This window comes from Anoplophora glabripennis, unplaced genomic scaffold (assembly GCF_000390285.2).
Source record: "Anoplophora glabripennis isolate ALB-LARVAE unplaced genomic scaffold, Agla_2.0 scaffold40, whole genome shotgun sequence".
Lineage (NCBI taxonomy): Eukaryota > Metazoa > Arthropoda > Insecta > Coleoptera > Cerambycidae > Anoplophora > Anoplophora glabripennis.
The window spans coordinates 652,656-665,133 of record NW_019416268.1 but is presented as its reverse complement, the minus strand read 5'-3'; positions in this window follow the sequence as shown (position 1 = coordinate 665,133).

Here is a 12,478-nt window from a genome sequence, read left to right as displayed (position 1 = left end):
ATACAAAAGTTTTGTATTATACAAGATTTAAAAGACATTAATAGCCCTTTAATATCAATCGCATCAGCATTGCATGGTTGATGAGCTACAAAAAGAAAAGTGGTGTGAACAAGGAGGAAGAAACCACAGAAAGTGATAAAAACAGGATGTTCAAAACGTCCTGCTTTTGCATCTGTTTAACTGTGAATAAATTCTGCTCCTGAGATATTCCGGATGTAAGCTTTAGACGAGGATATCTGATTTGCGAGATCCAGGATTCCAAACGTAGTGCAGTCACTTCCGTCTAAATTGCAGACAATACAGCGATAATTGCTAGGCAGAGCTCTCGCCAGCATGTATGTTATCTGTTGCTTGGCACTCGCAACCCATGTAACCAGAAATACCCTCACAATAGGCCGGCTTCTCCGGCGCAGTCTACTCATTACGTACGATGCATTTACAGTCATACATTCTAGTCCAAATATTGTTCCATTTTCGTGATCTTGAGTTTCAGGTCAGGTATTTTTTTCAACACAGAAGTCCGGGGTCGGTTAGTTAGTAGTAGTAGTAGTTCAATTGAAAAAAGTACGCTGATGATGCCATATTTAGATTTTTCTTTCTTTTTAAAAATGCTATGTAGTTTCTCATTTTCTTAGTAAATATAGTTACCCATAAGTATATCACTTTGTAAATTTATACTTTTTTAAATATATTTTCTTTTGTTCTAATTGTTTATTTACTTCTAATGAATACAGTTTCCTTAGAAGTGCCTTTTTGCTCCAATTATCACTTTAAAATAAAGCATTATTTAGTTCTTTTTACAACCAGTTTGATAGCTCTATTTTCAATTAGCTTTTCCAATCAGAAATTCTGATTTGGTGAGCATATAAGTATGTGTGGTAAAGTTTAGAAAAAAAATACTCTTTAGCTTTAGACAATTACTGTTACTTTTTGTTACAATTTTCCCTACCAAACTTCAATAATATAGACTAGACGAACATCAACATATAAAGTTCCTGGAAACTTTTATGAAAAATATAAAACTTTTTCAAAATATTATGCATCTTCACCCCTCCCTCCATGTCGATGATGTCGGAAGTTACGAACAAACTGACACCATCCCAGTGGCAAAAACATTCTAAAATATTTCCATGCGATATTCTAACAGTTACGTGAAAATGGCCCTACGACGATTCTGATCCCTCTTTTCGTTGCGAAAACAGGCACATAAAGAGGATTATGCAGACATTTCTGCAAAATATAACCCTGGTTCAGTGCACTGCTCTCTCCACATCGACTTTTTTTTTATTCTCCCAACTTCGTTTGGAGTTCAGGGAAATTTCGAGGTAAGGGGTGTGTTCCGGTTTGTTTACGACCTCGGTGCTTTCAGGTGATTGCAGAAAAACTTTAGCTAACATTTACTCAATTTGATTTAATCCAAAGTAAATGAATTGTTGATTAAAAAGCAAACATGTGAAATTTAAGACTAGAAAAGGCGAACCAAAAAGTCGAAGAGAATGTACAAATCAACTGATGAAGGTGCTACATCAGAGTAGTATGACATTTTCCTAATATTTGAAGAAATTTTCTGCATTCTTGTTTCAGGTTCTTTGAAGTAATTGGTTTCGAACAGTTCGAACTTCATATACTAATTGCTGACCTCTAAATAAAAGTCACAAGTCACCATATCTATCGCTTAATGAGTCTACAAAAAAAATATGTCTGCATATTCTTGGTTTTAAAATAACTTAGTTTGTAACACATACTTTTAATGGGAAACCAAAAATCTGAGGAGTACCACCACTTTTGTTTAGCAGTTGTTATTTTAAATCTTAACTAGAGCTTTTGTAATTATTGTAATTTTTCAATTTTTATTTCATATCGTTAATTGTAAATAAACTGTGGTTATTACACTTCAGTTTCAAAAAATTTTAAAATTGCTTTCACTTGGAATAGTTTTTCTAGAAATTAGATCAGAGTCAATTTTTGAGTTTCACGGGTGCCACAAAAACTTAAAGTTTCTACGCCAAATAATCCAAAAGATTCCTTTTCTTAAAAAATTAAATTATACGGACTTATCTAACTAAGAATAAAATGCGCTTATCTAGTTCTCAAAATATCCGATGACGTAGAAAGTCTAAAGTTTCTAATAATAATTATTATTATTTATATACCATTACCATACTTACAATGTGTATGTAAAATATATTTACAAGCAAATAAATAATTTCCGCATAAGGCGAACCTTGAGCGTGGTCTACCAACTAAGATTTTACAATTAGTACAAAATACACATACAGGTATATACACATCACAAATATTAATTTAACATTTATGTCAAATACCCAAATACGTAATTAGTAAACAACAAAACATGTTTTCTTTCTTTTTCTGGAAAAAAATGATGAGGAAAAGCAAGGGGACTATATTTTTAAATACCAATGATTTTAAAATTTATTGCATGCTATTTAATAAATTTGAGATATCTTGGTTAGTCTTATCGTCCAAGAATATTTTTAGACGCTTTTTTTAAGATATGATTTACAAGATTTAATATCTTCTGGCAATAAATTATACATTTTAGGTCCGAGGTAATAGTAGGATTTTGTAAATTTTGTAGTTCTAGGTTTAGGAACTTGGAATGAAGTTTCACGATGTCTGGTACTGTAATCATGATCTATAGGTTTTAATTCATCTCTGCGTTTGTACTGCCAGTCAAATGTTTTTGAATAATCTCTAGTGCATGCGCATGAACACTTGCAGCACCTCTCCAGATAGTTAAACCATAAGTAATGTGGCATTCAACAAGGGCATAATATAACATTTTTAGTTGTTCTAGAGTCAAAATTGACACTAATCTTTTAAAGGTAGGTAACATTGACCTAATTTTCTTAGTAATATAATGTAAATGGTTTTCCCATTTCAGGTGTGGATCTATATATATTCCCAGGTATTTAACAATCTCAACTAATCTAATTTGAATTGGAAGGTTATTGTTAAGAACATGTAATCAGGTAAGTTCGATCGATATGCGGTGAATGGAATGAAATGTGTTTTATCTAGGTTTACCGTTAATACTCTACTGCTAAACCAATTTAATACCAAATTAAAATCTTTCTCAACTACTTTTTTAACACCTCCCAATTTTCTCCAGTGTAAAATAATGCAGTTTCGTCAGCAAAACCAACTACACTTCCTTTTGTCTGTAATTTAAATAAGTCATTTATATAAATATTAAAAAGTAATAGCCCTAAAACTATACCTTGGGGAACACCGTAGTCTACTTCTTTGAAATCACTCTATGAATTTCCTATTTTGACAGTGTAACCTCTTTGTTAGGTAGCTTTCAAACAAACTTAACGGTTTTCCTCTTATACCAATTTCTCCCAATAAACGTGATAATTGTACATATAAACTAATTCTGTGAAGTTTTGCTTTTAATTAAATTCTCTTAAGTTTCACACGCTGTATTTCAGAAACGGCTGACATTTCGAAATAAGTTTATACAGCAGAATCTCAATATTTTTACGTCTATCCTCTCCTGAAAATTTTCCTTGCAGTATAATGTGCAAGGCGAATTTCTTCGGCGTCTACGCTAATCCTTCCAAGATATTCTTTGTTACATTTTATGAAGAAGAGAACTCGTTCTTTTCCCGTCATCGGCGATAAAAGAACTATCAAAATAAAAAAGCTATTAATTACCAGTCAGGAGTTGCCACTTGAGAGTGTAGGGTTTCGTCTATTCTAATTAATCCCATGACAATGGAATTTGCTCCACCAGTCACTCCTTTCCATAAAACTCGTTAACTCTCCTAATAATTAATTACCGGAATGTCAACTTCACGCTATCCGCGGCCCTAGGAAATCATAATATAAAACATCTTTGACGGCTCATTCAGAACTGACCCTTGGCGCTGGAGGACCACACATTCGACCTTATTAAAATTAATAAAACTAAGTTTTCTGTCCCGAATGCAGCGCAAACTGTTGGTCTGGTCGGAATTGGCCCCGTTTCTCATTAAAATGTAAATCTGATTTGTAGGATACCTCTGATGAGAGGAACACGACACGTCCCTTGTGAGTCGATTTGAAGATAAAGTACTCTTCTTCTGCGAGAACAGCACAGAGAATTATAACAGAAAAAGAAATTAATTAAAAATCTAAATATATACTAATAAATCTAGATTCATTGTAATTTAATAACTTCTGTTGGTGTGGGTGTTTCTGAAATAAATGCGTTCCTTGAAAAGGGTGATGGAGGGCACGAAAATAAGCAACTGTTGGTCTAAAGCATACTTAAAAAAAATTCTCATGAAGGTTTAAACAAATTTAAAGTAGTCCCTGGTGCTACAGCCAGCTGTACCTTTGATATCGAAGTTGTCGCGAAAGCGCTGATGGCGGATTTGACGGTTTAAATTCATTCAAATCCTGTTTAAAAGAAACGCAAAAATTAAACGAATTACTTACCAATAGACGATATTACAACAAACAAAAATAGTTCAAAGTTTCCATGTGCTAATAAACATGCTTTCAAACGACGGTCAAAATTCTGTCAGCAAAAACACCATACCACACATGTTGTGGAAATTTAGTATGCTGCCTCTAGTAAAACAGCATTTGATGTCGAAACCACTAGCAAAATTCCACACGGGGCTGAATAGCATTGTTATTTAATGCCTGAACCCTTTGTACATGATAGGGGTGTAATAATGAATTGTTGTCGTAGCACACGTCACACGCTACTGTTAGTTTTATGCGCCGGCTAAGTAATAGTGCAACACACAAGGCATGTGCACAAGATGCACAGGGTCGGCTTACATTTAAACTTAATTTTTTTAATTAATTATCTCGAACACAGAATCATTTAGATATGTTTTAATAAATTTGGACCATATTGTGTGCTAAAATTTCAGTGAGTTTCGTTATCCCATTTTTTAGTTATTAATGAAAATGTTGAAAAAATCATGGTTTCCTGCCTACAAAATTGATACCTCTCACTTTACAATCTGAAAAAAAATTGTTTAAATAATACAGTTTTTCTTTTTTTACAGAATGCAATACTTGCAGAGATAGATAGCACTCTCTTCTGTTTTGCTTTAAAATAAAAAAAGAAAAGCTCTTGAGACAAATGACCTTCATAGTACTAAAGACAATAGTTAGTAAAAATTTATTTATTACAACGAGTTAAAGTGAGAGATATCAATTTTGTAGGCGGAAAACCGTGATTTTTTCAACATTTTCATTAATAACTAGAAAATGGGATAACGAAACTAACTGAAATTTTAACACAATAGAGTAATAGTGAGGCTATACAGGGTGTAACTAAATAAGTGTAAAACATTTAAGGGGGTGATTCCTCATCGAAAAAAAGATAGGATCTTTCATATAAAGAAACTTCATTGGATCATCCCTTGTTAAGATACAGCCCCCGATAATGCGGTTTCTTAAGTCCTCTACATCGCGAACAGGAGTACGATAAACCAAATGCTGCAAATGGCCCCAAGTAGAGAAATCGAGAGGATTGAGATCCGGGGATCGAGCGGGCCAATTCTGTGGTCCTCCTCGACCTATCCACTGATTTGCATATGTTTCAGTTAAATGCTGACGTGCTACTTGACTAAAATGGGCGGGAGCCCCATCATGCATAAAAACCATATCCCTTCTGACGCCCAAAGGAACTTCCTCCAGCAGTACGGGATGCACTTCTCTTAAAAATTGAACGTATGCCTCACCATTTAATCGAGGAGGTAGAAAATGAGGCCCAATTAAATAATCCCCAATAACTCCGACCCACACCTTAAGAGAAAACTGTTCTTGATGGTTAGTTTCGACAATAGCGTGATGGTTTTCATCAGCCCATATGTGGTAATTATGAAAATTAATAATCTTGTCCCGAGAAAAACTACATTCGTCTGTGAATTCGATCGTCTTCAGAAAGTCACGATTTCTTCTAATCATTTCCAGCATCCAATTGCAAAATTCAAGACGGTTCGGAAAGTCTCGCGGTAATAGTGCCTGTACTCGTTGCAGATGGTAAGGGTATAAGGGATGTTCCTTTAAAATTCGAAATACCATCATATGATCAACATTTAGCTGGAAAGCAATCTTTCTAGTACTGGTAGTAGGTTGTTCTTCTATCAAATTAAGTACTGCTGCCTCAAGCTGTGGTGTTCTTACTTCTCGATGGCGACCACAATCCTGCGTTCTTTTGTTGAATGAACCATATTCACGTAATCGTTGATGAAGTCGGGCAAATATTCTATGTGAAGGATGCTGCCGTTGAGGATACATTTCAGCATATCTTGTAGAAGCTTCTAACCCATTCCCCTGCGACAGACCGTAAACGTAATGCATATCAGCCATTTCCTCATTTGTGTATGCCATTTTAATAACAAGTGAATTATTAAAGTAACAAATTAAGAACATAACAACAATACACAATTAGTATTACTTCAATTTCAAAAATTTACAAACTGACAGCTTGATTCCAATTTAATTGTCAGTATCGCTAATAGCGGCCTACTAGATAAATTACTTTCGTATTTTCGTTTTATGGCGATATGTATCTTGTCCGTAAAATAATTTTTTGCTGCGAACTGGTTTATTTTGGGCAAAAAATTCAAGGGACATTTTTTTTTTAGAATGAAACAGGCTATCGGAAATAAATTTTTAAATTTAAACACATACAATTCTGGCGCCCAACGTGGAGCTAGTCAAAATTAAGAATCATACCTAAGAGGAAATACGTATTTGGATTTGTATTCCTTGTATAACGACAATACATTTTGTGCTTTAATTTAACATTGGGGCGATTTTTAAAAGTATCTTTTGCCGTGAAGAAATAGTGTCTAAGTTTATAAATAAGGCCCACAAAGTTGCCGGTACAGACGGCGTAGAATTTATACAGCCTGGGGATATTTTTAACCCCACTGAACGATTATTGAGCTATACACATTAGTCGGAAGGGTGAGTTAATAAACATGACAAAGGGTCATCACCATCATCAGGTCAATATAGGTACTCGACATCATCCTGAATATCACAAATCCACATCGATCCTGTCTCGCTGCTGACACCGACATGTAACGGGGCCGGTTAACACTTGTATTCAGTTGTGATTCAATTTTTCGCGTCGGGCTTATCTTAATTTCCGGCTCCGTTTATTGGAAGCAGCGTCGGGTGGAAACCGTTCGACGCGTATAAATAGCGAATAACAGAAGCGAGCAAAAAAATATTACCGGTTATTTGAAGTTTTGACAGCTTCCATGGGCTGAATCAAACATATGCAGAAAGAATCATGTTAAAAAATGTTCAGGAAGAGACTTTGAATTGTACATACAAAGTATTTAAGATACGGTGTAACCAACTTCGATAGCTGTCGGTGCTTTTCGAGAAGTTAAAAACCTTCTGAAGTTTTAAAAATGTTTCAGTATCTAGTAAATAGCTAGTAGTCAATAATTATTCAAAATAAAAACTAAAAGCGATATGTTTTACAGTTAATACAAAAAACCTAATATACTGAAATTGTTAAATAATTTAATAAAATTAAACATCGAAAACTTTGTGGAGACAATCATGTAAATAAACAGTAATCTATGTTATACTGATAAGCGGCAATACGCGTTGTAGTAGCAGAAATTGGCTATATATGTAATCAATACACAATGCTACTGACTTCCATAAAAACACGTGACAAAGCAAAGCTCCAAATCACTCATACAAACGACAACGAAATGCACGGACAATGTCCCTTAGTAAAAAACCTGGATTGTTCACGGGCAAGCCAGGCCGACAGTGCTGGCATTAGGGTGCCGCTAGATACGTATTGAATAAATTGATTGATGCGAAGCTTTAGATCGGATGCCGACATATACAATAATGTGAATATATACATCGTGTTCAAGCGTGTGTTGGATAATAATACTGGTTATTGTACAATTACACGAATCGTGGAATTACTAAAATGAGAAGTAGTTGATGTTTCGCTACTATTAGTAAAGAAACCATCTATTAAAAACTTCGATTATTTTAGATAAATGTTAGATATATTTTCCATCTCAGGTTATTTACCATTTCCTTGAAAAAAAAAATGTATTAATTGTGTACTAAACAAAGCTATTTCCGCCTATTTATACTTCCTAAGGATTGGTCAATGTGAGAGAAATGGAGCACATGGATCTTCAATCTATTTTTATATAAAAAGTTTTCGTTAGGTCCCCTATCCCATAAAACTTAACGGCTGTTTTTTTCCAAATATGTACTTTTTCCCAATTCCAAAAGAATATATCGGGCAACTATTCAAGTGTGTCGTTGTTTGTATAAATATTTAAAAGATTTATCCTCTACTGCGGCAGTTTTTCTCAAGCAGTTGGGGACACAAAATAATGATAGAATTCAGAAAAGAAAGCATCTGCTAAACGGAAGTTTTACACATTTATAGTGAAACTACTCGATTGTTGAACGCTAGTTAATAATAAAAATACATCTTTACGGGAAATTAAGGTAGAAAAGGGATAATATCTTCAGTTTACTGGGAGGCTAATATCGACTAAAACAAACAAATGTTATAAATCTTTTAGTTATAATTTGCTTAAGACAAGAAATGCTGTAGTTCATAATATTTTATACTAGCAATCCGCCCCGGCTTCGCGCGGGCAAATATAAAATAGCCTATGTTACTCCGAGGAGATGTAGCTTTCGGTAAAATTGGTTGAGTAGTTTTTGAGTTAAATCGTAACAAACAAAAAATCAATCATCCTTCATCTAATGCGACCCTAATATTAATTTTAAAATAATTCACGATATATCTATATACCTAAAGACAACAAACGAACTCAAAACTAAAAATGCAAAACCTTTAAATTTAAAACAATATAGGTAACTACCAACAGTGTGAAAACAAAACGAATTAAATTAAAGTACTTATGTTCAGGACTATCAATTTTAATTAATAAGTAAGTAGTTAGGTATCTAACTACCTAAGGAAATCAAACACGAAACAAATATGCGATTATGAAGTTTTAAATGATTCGCAATAAGAAAAAAACAAACAAATTATTAAAACTCAATGAAATAAGTACGTTTGCAAGTATCTATGTATGTTTCGACTACCTAAAGACAACAAATACAAAACAAAAATGTGACCTTAAAATATCGAACGCAATTATAACTTTCCAACAACACCCAGAAAGAAAACACAGTCGTCAGTCGTCACCTCCATTCGCTCCAAGTCAGTTTATTAAAGGATCACGCGCGCGTTATCGTTCGGCTTATTAGCTAAACAGTAGGCAAGACGGTGCGGGGGGAGGGTCGGCGATCTCATCAAGCGAAGCGAGGCGCTTGAATTTTATTCTCGCATCCGTAATTTTTTTGCGATAACTCCTAAGATATTCATTTAAATTATATGGTGTAAAAGAGTAAAATAATGTGCATGAAATGCTTAAAGCCTCTAACATATTTAAAATGATAAGGATTAATACCGTATTTGTGTAAATAGCTTTTCCATTACCGCTTTATAATTGCCAATTTTTTAAAGTATTAAAATGGATATAGGTATGTAGTATGTTATCTTTAACATATAGACATATGCCATCGCGGACTTTTCTGTTGTCATATATAAGATACACAATTTCACCATACATTGATACACTACATAAACTTTCGGACCCCCTCGGCTCGAACGGGAGGCACGGGGTCACGGGGAGCCCGCGCGGCCCGGTCGAATCACGGCGACACGAAATTAATTTCGTTGCGCATTATTTTGATTTTGCTATATTTCCTAAGGTATTCATTTAATTTGCATGGTGTAAAGGGAAAAAATAATCTTCATGAAATGCTCAAGCCAACTAACTTATTTAAAATGATAAGGATTAATACCGTATTTGTGTAAATAGCTTTCCAATTACCACTTTATAATTGCCCATTTTTAAAGTATTAAAATGAAGAAGCGGCAAACGAAACTGTCAGTCGCTAACACATCAATAAGAGAAGTTCAAGAAGAATTTAATATGCCACGGTATGCTGAATTACTTCACAAAACAACTGAATACTGATGGAACACCGAAAATTACTCAATACTCCTAACGCACCTAATTTCTTTAGAGAGTTGTTTCTTTAAAAAGAAAATATTTCGAAATTAAATACCGTTACACCACTGTCACATTTGTTTGTTGCATGTAAGGCTGAAATATTAAATATCACGTAGTGGAAAACACAGTACCTACCCTTGAAGAATACTAATGCATTATTTAAGTATCCAGAGGATTTATCCAGAGCTTCTCCAGCTCTGCCGAGGGAACCAAATTATACAATCCCATCCAGGTAAGAGCATCTGCTCTTATTTTTGTCAGAGTCATTTTAGAAAGTTCCTCGAATTGGATCTTAGCAAGGAAATTAGGGAAAAGAGTGTCGCCCCTGACTTTGAAGAGGATAAGCCGGCTCCCCAATATGTTTGTAAATACATTCCAAACTCCAGACATCCTTATTTTCCGACATTCCTATTTAAAGGCTGTAGGTGTATGCCGCTGCTTTCTGTAAGGCTGTTTCAGCAGAGAATGTGTGACGAAAATAGAATTTCTCAACTTGCAAAATAAGGATTTTTTTATGTTGTCACGTAAACTACTTTTTATGCTTGAAATTTTTTACTGGAGAAGTTTTTAAAAAAGACTGATCTAGACATTAAAATAAATGGTAAGAAATAAAATTGATTAAGCAGAAGACTATGCGCAATATTTTTCAAAATCAAAAAGATGAAAGGATAAATATACAGTGATTCCACGATTGTGTCCTGAGGCGGAAGATTTTTTTATTTGTAAATTTATGAGAAAATTTCTTTATGAAAATTCCTGTTTATCTGCAATTTTATATACAAGATTTGTTATTATTTGTTTTCATTTCAAATTATTTTTGCGGAAATGAAAAATAAAAAACGAAAAATCAGAAAAAACCTGTTTTTCGCATTTTTCTCGGAAATGTTGAGGTTATCTTCAAAAGTGACTTCTACAAAAGTTATAGATTTTTGCATGATCTACAAGTTTTGTATTGGATACTTTTTTATTTGACGTCAACTTTCGCCATAAATCCCAATGATACAATTTTTCACAACTTTTCATTCATTCACGCATTTATTTTTTTTAGGTTTATTATAAGCCCTTTTACCATTTCCACTTATAAAAGTGCAGGTAACAATTTTTTTTTTCTCCAAGTGTAATTTGGTTGGACATATTCAAGTCATCCCAAAAAAATATATGGTTGTACATTGGGGTAACTGTAGCACAAACTAAAAGTAGAGACAGACGTAAAAGCAACATTTTGTGGAAAGATGAACAGTTCCTATAAATGTTCAAACAGAAATTTGACGGTAAACAGCAACCTACTTACGTTAGTATGGTTTTGGTCATAATTATGAGCAGTTAGATTACATCAATGGTTTCTCACTAAGTCAATTTAGAAATTAAATATTAAGAATTTAACATTTTAAACCCCACAGAAAACTTCTTCAAATATTGCATATTGGGTATCTCAGCCTCAGCGTTACTGCGCCTCAAATCAAAGTATTATGGAATACCATTTCGATGTAAGCTGAAAGGCGGAAAACGACATTGTGCCGTCATATCACATTTTTCCCTGTTAAGTTACGTAGATATTTGCTAAGAAGAAATTACATTTCATCATAAAACGCTTCTCCTTAGGGTCTCTAGCGATTTAACTTCGTAAACGCCCACTTTGAGCATACAATAAGTGAGTCTAATGTTGTTACTTGCGCTCGTGTAAAGGCTGCTAAATAAAATTCTGGTGTACACAAACTACATCTGAGTTTTGTCATGCTTTCAACCTACAAATTCGTTGTTTATCTTCGAATTCCCCTAACAGATAGTCAGTACTTCGCGAAAATAACATTTATAAAACAAATTGTACAGATAATTGAATAGATTCTAAATCTCTAACCATTTGCTCTGTCAAAACTTGTTATATATCTTCGTGTATTTTGAATTAATAACTTGGAGAAAAGTGCGATATGTCTCTCGATACCTCTCGATTTCTATTTATAACGAACTTTCTACCAGCTGTAAAAATATATAGACAATTAATTCTACGATTCCGATAAACAAACATTTCCAGTTTAAGACATATATGTATTAGCGTTTCGTTGCCATTAGACCTATTATATTTAGTCTAATAGGCAAAAATTCAGAAGTGTTCCATAATTTTCCATAAATCCCAAAAAAGCAAGCAAAAATTTTTATTTTCTTCAATATTTCTGTTGGATCCGCGAAGAAAATGAAATAGTTGAGTTGTTTTAAATGAATCTACTATAAGATAGTGTAGCTCCAATGTTCTCTAATGCAAAAGTAATTTTGTAGTTAAGAGAAAATTGCAAAAATCGATATTTTTTTAAATTGTTATCTATTTTCTAAAAATTAGTCAAATTCTAAAAACTAATCAAACCTCATGAAACTTTCGGAAAATACTCCCCAATTCTATAATAATAATGATAATA